The following is a 10998-nucleotide window of genomic DNA, read 5'->3' on the forward strand; positions in this document are numbered from 1 at the left end:
GACAATTCTCAAACAGTTCACAGGCAAGACTAAGGGAGAATCCTTTAGTTCTGATCAGAAACCCAGAATCAGGACAGATAGAAGGTCCTTTCAAACTAATCACTTGGGGCAAGGGTTTCGCTTGTGTTTCCACAGAGCAAGGTCCGAAGTGGGTGTCGGCACGACACGTGAAGCCATTTCGAACGCAAGAACAAAAGAACACAGATCCCAGAAACAGAGAGACAAGTACTCAGATGGAGGAGGAGACTCAAACTACAAGCAATAACCTAGAAGAAACAGAAGAATAAAAGACTTTGGGGGGTTTTCTGTGAAACTTTGGGTGGAAAATGATGATATTTAGTCAGAAAGGTGGGGTGATGAACTTTGCAATGTTCATGTGTTTTGTCTCATTGCCAATGGTGTTGAACAACAAAGCAAATTTACCAGTCAATCAGCCAGAAAAAAATGTTTGGGAAGCTTTAGCCCAGGCAGCAGATTTAGATAGCGTTTGCCTGACGCACTCCAGACCAGGGAGGCCATTTTCAGCATGCATGATTGGATTGCCAGTGAGTGAATGGCCAATTCCAGGACACACTGCAATCGAGATCTCACAGGTTGTTAAAGATCCTGTGAATGAATGGTGTACTTGGACACATTCTCTTCCTGTGGCTTCTTCCGAACCTCAGGAATTGGAGATTTTTGGGTCCATGACAATGAATGTATGCATGAAATTTGAGATTTCAGGTACAGCAAAGCCAAACAAAACTATTGATGTCACTCCCAGTCATGAATTCTACAGAAATGCGTCAGCCTGGTGCAACAACACCATGGTGACAGACAAAGGGTCACTCCAAGTCCCAGTGCAACTGCCAAGGGGATTCTTTTTGATTTGCGGAGACAGGATTTGGCACGGTATTCCTACGAATGCCAAGGGAGGTCCATGCAGCATTGGAAGAATTTCAATGCTGACACCAGATTTAAAGATGCAGAGAGAACAAAAACATAAAGAAAAAAGATCTTTACAGCATTTCGATGAGAATTGTGATGACAGGGTTTACACTTGGAACAAGGCAAGGAGAATTGCGACAGCAATTTTCTCACCTCAGGCAGCATCAGGGGTTGCTTTGACTCAATTGGATCGTATGGGTTGTTGGCTGAGCAAGCATGCTCAATCAGTCTCTTTTGCACTGAGTGACATGTTGCAAGACATGAACAGTGTAAGACAGGCAACTCTGCAAAACAGAGCAGCAATTGATTATCTTTTGCTTGCTCACGGCCATGGGTGCAAAGAATTTGAAGGAATGTGCTGTATGAATCTCTCCGACCATTCCAGGTCAATTCATGAAAATATCGAAAAAATAGAGGAGAGTGTGAAGAAACTTGGTGAGATCACTGGATCTTGGATTGAGGACATGGCAAAGTTTTTTGATCTTTCACCTTTGGAAAAAGAATTTTTAAAGATAGGGTTTCAAATTTTGGTGATTCTCATAGTCCTCTTGATTGTAATTCCATGCATTCTTTTGTGCGTATGGGGTGTCATGAGTCGAGTTGCAAAGACGGTGCTTTTGGTGCAAACAGAAGGGGGAGATGTGGGAACTCGGTACATCACTCCGGATGTCCAGAGCTACCGAGACAACCCTTGGGGGGCTCAGAGGCCCTGGAATGTTGCCAAAAGTACCTGGTGGCTTGACTTTGATCCTTTTAAAGAAATGACACCTGAAGGTGAGGAGATGAGAGAATTTCAGGTCTGAATGGTGAGGGGATGTTATTCACTTGTTAGAACTTAAGTTAGAATGTATTGTACAGGGGGGCCTAGAATTCTGTGCATGGATCAGGAGTCCCAAGATGGAGGAATTTGGGCGTGCCCTGTCCTTCTTCTTTCTTCTCTTTGGCATCCATGTTCAGGATGATGTTGGCATGTGTGGATTGGTTCATAGAAAGAGTACACTTGCCAACAAGGGCAGAAAGTATTGGGAATTAAAGGTAAATATCTAATACGTAATTTTCATTATAAAAGAGACAACCGCCTCGTGGGCGGGAGAGAGTGCCTTTGGCTGTCTTGCTGATCAGACCTCGGCTGGACAGACAGAAAATCTTTGTAGATAAGAAATAATAAACTCAACTGAAGACCTAAAGCAAGAGTCCAGACTCCTTCTTCGAGAGCACGGCCTACCCAGAACCACTTTTTCCCGAGCTGGGGCAAAGACAAGCAACAGCCGACCCCGGCAGGTGACTTGTAGAGAGGGACTTGGGTGGAAAGACTTTCAAAGTCAATGTGCTCATCCCTTGTTTTCCCCAAACCAGGATTTCCCATTGTAACTTCTTGTGAGGCAGTGAGAGAGAGGAATATGTCCCTGAACACTGAGGCAGGGGACGAGGAAGTCAGTGCCCCTTTCCCTCTCTCTCCTGCTCCATCTCCCAGCCCAGCACCGCCCCGGCTGCAGGACAGCCTGGGGGCATCTCCTTGCCCTTGCCTGTGGCCCGCAGGCAAATGCCATCCTGTCCTTGTCCTTCCTCCCCCAGAGCAGGAGCTGAGCATGGAGAGCAGGGAGGACAAATCCCCGCGGCAGAACCTCGTGGCAGAGGCCATTTTGAGCGGCTCCACGGTGCAGGAACCCAACAGGGAGGAAAAGCCCTGGAGATGCTGCACGAGGAGGGGCTGCAAACGCAGATGGCGGGGATCTGAGGGGGAAAGAGCCAGCCTGGGCCGGGAAGGTGGCCGGAGATGGAGCCAGAGCTTGGAGCTGGTGGTCCACGAGGAGGTTCCTGACGGGGAGAAGCCCCACAAGTGCGAGGAGTGTGGGAAGAGCTTCAGGTGGAGCTCCCACCTGATCGTGCACCAGAGGAGCCACACTGGGGAACGGCCCTACGAGTGTGATCAGTGCAGGAAGAGGTTTCAGAGCAGCTCCAGTCTCCTCCTGCACCAGCGCACGCACACAGAGGAGAGGCCCTTCCGCTGCCCCGACTGCAGGCAGGGCTTCAGGTGCAACTCCACCCTCATCAGGCACCGGCTCATCCACACTGGGGAGAGGCCCCACCAGTGTGAGGAATGTGGGAAAAGCTTCAGGCAGAGCTCCCACCTGATCAGCCACCGGAGGACCCACACTGGGGAATGGCCCTATGAGTGTGGGCAGTGTGGGAAAAGCTTCAGCCAGCATTCCAGCCTGATTGTCCACCAAAAGATCCACACTGGGGAGAGGCCCTACGAGTGTCCCCAGTGTGGGAAGAGCTTCTCCAGGAGCTCTCACTTGACCCAGCACCAACGGAGGCACAGGTGAGGGAAGCCCTGCGAGTGCCCCGAGTGCGGGAAGAGCTTCGTGCGCTGCTCCAGCTCCATCCCCCACTGCAGGACCCACGCTGGGCACAGCCCTGGTGACCCACATTCCCTGTGATCCCTTTTGGGAACACACCTGCCTGCTTCTCCTTTTGGTTTGGCTTTAATTTTTTTCTTTTCTTCCTCTCTTTGCCCTCCAAAAGCCAAGAGGGATCTGTCACCTCAAAACCACTCAAATCCCACTGAAAACAACTGAATTTTAACCCCTAAAGGCTCAATCCCTCCTCAAATTGCTTGTTCCCTCCTCAAAAAAACTCAATCCCAGGCCAAACTCACTCCATTCCACAACCACCAGGGTGAGATGGGGTTGGAAAGGGATTGGGAGCAGTGGGATCCCAATTGGGAGCGGTGGGATGGGGATTGTGTGGGGCTGGCTGGGTGGGATGTATTTGACAGCAAATAAAACTTTCAAAGTTACTGATTTCTGTCCCATTCATTTTCAGTCAGTTCAGTTTGCAGAGTGCTGCCTTCTCAGCTGATTAATTTGCTATAAAAATCCCATTTTTTAAATCATCTAACCCAAACAATCCAAAAACCAATATCCAAATATAGCACTCACCTACAATTAAATATTAAAAAATAATGGGAATTGTTTTAGAGTACTTAAGGGTGTTATTCAAGTTTAATTGTTTGGTTAAAATGTAGGAGAAATTCTAGTGGTGCTTGGTTTTGTGTTTAGTATGTTTGTAATATGAATTGTTTTACTAAGGCGTGTTAGACTGTATGTTAGTTTTTTTAGATATTTTTAATCTAAAGTATATTAGTTATTGCATTAAAACTTTCAGAAAATATTTCTTAGTATATAATTTATTTATATTTATTGGTAATATTATAGTAATAGTTATTGTTGTTTTGGCTTGAATCATTGGAGTATCGTAAGAAAAAATATTTCATTTTTATTATAATTGATTTCATTTTAATTATAGTTTATTGTTTTATATTTTTGTTTTCAGTTGTTGAGAGGAGAGGAAGGAAGTTCAAGCCAGGAACATCTTTTTCCCCAGCTTGTGCAGCCCAAGTCTGGGTGCCATTCAGTCCAGAGCTATGGGATAATATTGTAGTGCCTCCCACACACATTCTGCCTCCAAGAAAAGTTTGGCTTGGCTTATTAGAGTGAAATAAATAGAAGAGTAATAAAATGGACAGTTAAACTCATCCCTCTTGAATGACTCTCTTGCTTTCCAGTGTCAATCCTGCACATCATGCTCCCAAGGCTTGGTATGAACAAGTGTCTGAGATTGCTTAAAAATTCTCAGGCAAGGTTCAGTAAAAACCAGATAGAATATTAAGCAACAGCTCAAGAAAATTCATTGGCAACATTCACATTATTACTTACTACTTGGTTAAGGAACAACATGGGGAAAAAAGCAAGGAACAAAATTCAGTCAATCAAATGAGAAACATTATGAGAATTATGTGTGTGTGTGTGTGTGTGTGGTGTGTGTGTGTGTGTATGTGTTTAGGTGCATTTGAGAAAGGGACAGAAAGGACAAGGATCAAAAGGAATATGGCCTAAAAGCTTGACAGCACTGGAGCTGAGCAGTGGTTAAACTGGAGCCTCCAGGAGTGGGCTCTTGGCCCAGGATCCATGGCTGCTCAGTCATGCTGCCAGTGCAGCAAGCTTGAGAGCGCGCTGGCTCTGCGAGGCCCCACTCAGAGGGAGGTTGCTGCTGGCACCTCTGGGCTCCAGGAGAGCCCCAAGGGCCTCCTTTGGGAGCGCTGTTCATGGGCCACAGGCGAGGGGCCTCAGCCATCAACGCTTCATCGTGGCCGCACCGTGGGTCAGCAGCCTGGCTCTGAGAGTGGGAGAAGGAGGATGTCATGCCATTGAGGCAGGAAAAGCGGTTTCCAAGGCAGTTCACAGGACACCCCAGGAGCTGGTCAGACAGCACAAGTGCCTGGCAGCGCTCGGTGTCTCTGGGAAGCTCAAGAGGAGCTGGGCCCAGGGGCTGTTCAGCAAGGCCCAGGCCTGACAAGCATTTCTCAGGTCACCGTGTGGCCGGACAAGGCCGGGGCCATTCACCACCACAATCTGAAGCACGAGGTTTTGATGTAGGGTAAAAAGCCATGGCCCAGTGGAAGTGGGCCGTGTCCTCAGGCCTGTGGGAGAATCACAATGCAGATCCTTGTGCTACTGATTCCATCTCTCCCATTTTTCTGAGTTCTTGGTGGCAAGGTCATTTAGGTCACACAGCTCTCTGAAGCTTTCTGCAAATGAATTAAAGTGAGATTACACATCCCAAATCGTGTTCTGTTACAGTTTAACTGATTGATTTAAGAAATTTCTGGAGCAGAAAACTTGCTTCCTCAGATATTTACTGTGTGTGGCACCAAGCACAGAGGAGAGATTTAATGTCAAAGGCATGGCCCAGGCAATGCTCTTTTGACAAGTTCTGCCCTGAGCTTTCCTGAGGAAGATATGAAAGGTTCGATGTCACTAGCACAAGCTCCTGCAGTGGCTGCTGGCCAGCAGAGCAGGGCTGGCAGCTGTGCAACAAGTGTTGCCACAAGCAGCAGCTCAGCCAGGGCAGCAAATCAAGAGCTGGGAAGGAGCTGATCTGAAGGCCAAACCTCCTTAGCTCCTAAAAGAGCTGGAACAGTTCCTCATTCCAATGAGGTGCAGTGTTGGACACGGCTCTATGTGAGCACTGGACACAAGTTGCTCCCACTGAGTGCTGTGATGGTATCTGCAGGAGCTCTGGGCTCCTGTGTGTGCTGGACACAATGAGGAGAGAAGGAGCCAAGTGCACTGACACACCTTTGCCTTGAGCATGACCCGGCCTGGACCAAACACACTGCAAGCTTTCCCCTTTGGCCCATGTCTCAAAATGTCAGGTCAGCTGTTGGACAACTCAGGTTGGTTTGGTGTCAAGGAATTCCCCACAGAAATACTGGGTTTGTCTTCCTCTGTGCCTTCCCCTCAGCAGCCTTGGGGCTGCTCCTGTGTGAAGCCATGTGTCTCACACAGTTTGGGAGAACTTAATACAGGATACTCTGCAATGAGTCGTCTCCTCTAAAGTGTTCCAACAATCCCCTTCCAGTAACAGGAAATGAATACTAATAGATGAAAGTGGAAAAAAATTGCAACAGTTTATTAAGAAGCGGAATGGCTGAAAAGCAAGCAAAAAGGCCAGTGACTTCTAGATATCAAACTGCCAGACCTCACCGTCCCCCTGCTGGGACAAAGACCCAGAATGCTGGAGGAAAATCCCCCCTGGACACGCGTTACAAGGTGGTGCTGGGTTCTCCCTCAGGAAGAGCAGGAGCTGTCACGGAGCAGCTCCAGCAGCAGATGAAAGCTCCATGCTTGTCCAGCGTTGACTTTCTCCCAGAGGCAGAGCTCTGTGGACCCGTCACGGCAGGTGAAGCAGCTGGGCTGGAGCCCCTCGGTGTCTTTTCTCCCCGGCGTGGATCAGCTCACGCTCTCGGGCTGGGAGCGGGGCTGCTCCACACCTGCTGGCACCATGTCCCTGGGCTTGGACAGTTTTCTGCCAGGAGAGCCCAGCATGCTGTTACACAGATCTCTCATAAAGGCCCAAACCAACTCCAAACACTCTGGCCACAGCAGCGTTTCACAAAGGGCTGCAGAAATCCAGGACAGCTGCAAGTGAGTGTCAGGCGGCTTTTGTCTTGTTCTTGACACCAGAATTCTTGATGAACTGATGCAATTTTATTCAGATGTAACACAGGAGCTGTGTTTTTATATTGAAATATTTCATGATGTGTAACAAGCCTTGGGAGCATGAGGTACAGGACTGATGTGTGAAAGCATGAGCATATCCTCCAAAGTCACCAGTTTAATTGTCCCTTTTTATTACCCTTGTATTTATTCCACACTAATAAGCAAACTCAAGCTTTGCTTGGATATAAAACAGGCACGGCATACCCTACGGTCTCTTGCAGGGTCCCCAGGGCTGGCAGTGACAAAGCAGGCAGTCTGCTTCATTGTGAATCACTACAGATCTGCATCACAATGTGTTTTTAAGTAGCATGGTATTATTAAGATCTCCTTTTCTGCACGAGATACAGAAAGGAGGTTCCCAAATGATTTCCATGCAATCAGGCAGTAAAGAACTGACCCTGCTATCCTAACAAAGCTTTGGCTTTGGCAATTGCACTCTTCCCATTCATCTTTTGACGCAGACACTCCAGGTTTTCCCCACACACCTGCAAGGCTGGAAATCGCTCTTTCCCTTTACTGTTCTTCCTTAGAGCCAGTACAGTGGCTGCTTTGAAACTAAAAGCCCTGAGATCTGGGCATCTTGAAGGAGCATGAAATGCTAATTAAGTGTTCCCATTGGTAATACCCAGGTCTGCACTTCCCAGAGCTCTGAAGCAGCAGCAGGAGGGCCATGCATCATTCCTGTTGGTGGATGTTCATGTTTCTGTTCATGTTTCCCTAATTTTGTCTCCAGAGAAATCCCCAAAGGACACATCTGCTCTGCTGGTGATGGTAACCCCATAAGCTCGTGGACTTGTTTTCCCTGCAACATGCCACCCTGCCTGGGCTTTACTAGGCCAGGACTAGACCCATAGCTATGCCAACACATGCAGCCACGTGACACAGAGTCAGACAGAGTTTTCCTTCAGAAAACTCAATTAACACATTCACATGCAGTTTCTTCTAGAACATCAGAAGCTGGCAACCATGAGGACTTTGCTGTCAAAAGGTTACAGTTTGCACTGGGCCCAGAAGGCAAAACAAATTGAAATGTGAAGTTTAAATCTTCAAATGACTATGAAAGGAAACTGTAGAATAATTTCTGGAAAGGCAGCATTGTCAATGATCATGCAGCCCACCAAGAGCTGGAGTGTAATCCAGAATTGCTTGTTCCAGCTATGCAGGAATTCATTACCCTGGCAAGCACCGGTCCATGGGAACAAATGATCCCATAACCCTGGGCAGAAGGGCACCCAGGCTGCAGTGGCAATAGATTTGAGGAACCCTTGTCACTTGTTATTGGCCTCACAGCCCACTCATCCCTTGGCAAGCAAGTTGCAAAAAACACTGTTGGACTGCTGTCCTGGGTAAATCCACATGCACATGACTTTTCCAAAGTAGGGCATCTTTTCCCAGTGAAATACACATCCTCTTCTTACCTATGAAATTGTGCCTGAAGTCACCTGTGAGCCAGATCTGTGTGAGATTGCAAAGGAGCAAAGCTTTGGCATTTGGGCACACTTCTCTTGGTTTCTTTGCTCAGGTTTTTGTTGAGCACAGAACACATCCAGGTAGAAAACTTTTGACCATACAGGATCTTTTGGTTCCATTGTCCCCCAAACATGTCAATATGTAGCCCTATTGTAATGTCAATTTAAAAACAGTAGCACAAATGACAGAAAGGAAACATGGCAAAAGAGGAAGAGGAGATGCACAGTGAGGAGAGGATGTGGTGAGACACTGGCACATGAAGTGAGCTGCACTGCCATAATCTCTAGGCTAGCATGTCCTGGTGTCACATTCTCGTTTTGGCTTATTTCAATTAATATTTTTTTCCTAATCATCAAAATAAAATATATAGAATTAAAAATATTTTATCAAAATTGAAAGATACAATCAAAACCTTTATTCAAAATGACATCTAAATATCAGAATGTAAATCCATCTCTAACTATGAAGCCGAACACATAAATCCTATTCTTGTGACACTCTTCAGACAGGCAGCAGCTTCTTCCTGAGCTTGGAGGAATTAGAGCTCTTCTGGATGGGAGACAAAGACTTTGTGGGTAAGAGAACATTGGAAGTGTCCAGAGAAAACTGCTTGGTAAGGCTGTAGGCAGTCAGATCTGCAAAGGAGAGACACAAAATGTAACAGAGCCAGCAATACAAAAGAAAATCATCTGAAACTCCATATTTCATGGGACAGACTTCCTGGAAACTTCTAAATAGCTGCACAGGGAAACATGCTCTTGCTGGCAGACACTTGGAGTAGGCCATAGGAAAAACCCTGCCCCAATTCCACAGAGCTACCCCAGGAACAGCCTGGCCTCTGGGCTGCCCTGGGACAGCAGGGAGCCCCGAGCCCTGTGCTCTCCAGCAATGGCTCAGCTGCACATGCACCCTCCTGCTCCTCTGCCTGCCCCACAGCTGAGCAGCCCTCCAGCTGCACGGGGCACTGGCAGCAGCACAGCTCATTGCAGGGCCACATGCAGGGCACAGCTGTTCCCTGGCAATGTGCACAGCCTGGCTGGGCTGCCACAAGACCCTTCCTCCCAGCAGAGAGTGGCCCAGCTCCCCCCTCACCTCTGTGTGAGCCTGAGCCATGTTCACCTTGTCCTCAGTCTGGAGTTGCTTCAGGCCCCCCATGTCATGACTAAGAAGGGAGTGGAGAGAGCAGGGGCAGATGCAAACCCTTCCTTAGGCATCCACAGCTCTTCTGGGCAACTTGTTCCCAGTGCCTCAACAGCCTCACTGTAGAGAATTTCTTCTTAGAAAATTGCAAAGAGGATAAAAATGCTTCTGTAAATCCATCAGCAAGAAAAGGAGGGCTAAGGAGAATCTCTGTCTTTTCCTGGATGTGGGTGGAAACACAGAACAAACGATGAGGAAAAGACTGAAGACCTTAGTGCACTCGTCCCTGGGTAAAAACTGTCAGGATGGCCAGGCCCAGGGATGGGTGGAATTCAATGGAATTAAATCCAGCTGGTGCCTGGTCACAGGTGGTGTTCCCCAGGGCTCAGCACTGGGACCAGTTGTGTTTCTCATCTTTGCCAACGATGGGAAAGAGAGGATCAAGGGCACCTCAGGCAGTTTACAGACGATGCCAAGCTGGGTGGGAGTGCTGATCTGCCAGAGGGATCTGGACAGGCTGGATCATGGGCTGAGGCCACTTGCGTGAGGTTCAACAAGGTGAAGTGCCCGTCCTCCACTGGGGCCACAGCACCCCTATGGATGGCTACAGGCTGGGGGCAGAGTGGCTGGGAAGCCGCCCAGCAGAAGAGCACCTGGGGGTGCTGGTTGGCAGTGGCTGAGAGCCAGGGTGCCCAGGTGGCCAAGAATGCCAATAGCATCCCGTCCTGGGATAGGCTTTAGGGGTGGCCTTGGCAGTGTCAGCAGTCTCAGATTATGGGAAGGACTCTATGATCTTAAAGGTCTTTTCCAATGGAAAAAGTTCTGCAATTCTAAACCTCCATTTGTGCTTTTGAAGGATGCAGTCCCAAATAGACCTGCATTTGTGTTTTTAAGGAATTTAGCATTGACCTCTCCTTGAAAGTAATAGGAATCAGGCTTTAAATGTTCTCAAAGCACTTTTATTCCTTGATCTTAAGCTGTGTGTTTGAATTGAGGTGCTTTTGTACAGGAAGGTTGGACCATGGGATAAATACAGGCAATTTAGCTGCAATGGCACTTGTTTCATCTGCTTTTCTGCTTCCTTTTCTCATGGGTGGCAGATTTGGGAGTATTTTCTTGTGCATTGACTTCAGGCTCAGACTTGCTCATGGATGTGCTGTAAAATCTTATCTACCCCTTAGTGAAAAATGCTTGCAAACTGGTGGGAATTGCTAGAGACAAGAATTACAAACCGGTCCCCAGTATGATTAGCCCAGTGTCCCTGCTTAAATCAGGTATGCTTGTATTAAAAAGGAGCAAACTATTCTAACTCTCCTGCCCACTCCACTTTAAAAAAAATGTTTTGTACTTCTTGGGGCAAGTCCTGTGTGCCATTCCAAGTCTGTTATCAAAT

At 47.7% G+C, this 10998-nt stretch overlaps 1 long non-coding RNA gene across 1 annotated transcript; it reads right to left on the reverse strand.

The window, feature by feature from the left end:
* Positions 1-8178: 8178 nt before the first annotated feature.
* LOC135305781 (uncharacterized) lies at positions 8179-9906 on the reverse strand. Its single transcript, XR_010366766.1, has 2 exons — positions 9558-9906; positions 8179-9100 (listed from the first exon to the last, which is right to left on the reverse strand). It is a non-coding gene; the product is annotated as an uncharacterized LOC135305781 (long non-coding RNA).
* Between the last annotated feature and the right edge of the window lie 1092 nt (positions 9907-10998).

The sequence above is a fragment of the Passer domesticus genome, chromosome 8 (assembly GCF_036417665.1).
Source record: "Passer domesticus isolate bPasDom1 chromosome 8, bPasDom1.hap1, whole genome shotgun sequence".
Lineage (NCBI taxonomy): Eukaryota > Metazoa > Chordata > Aves > Passeriformes > Passeridae > Passer > Passer domesticus.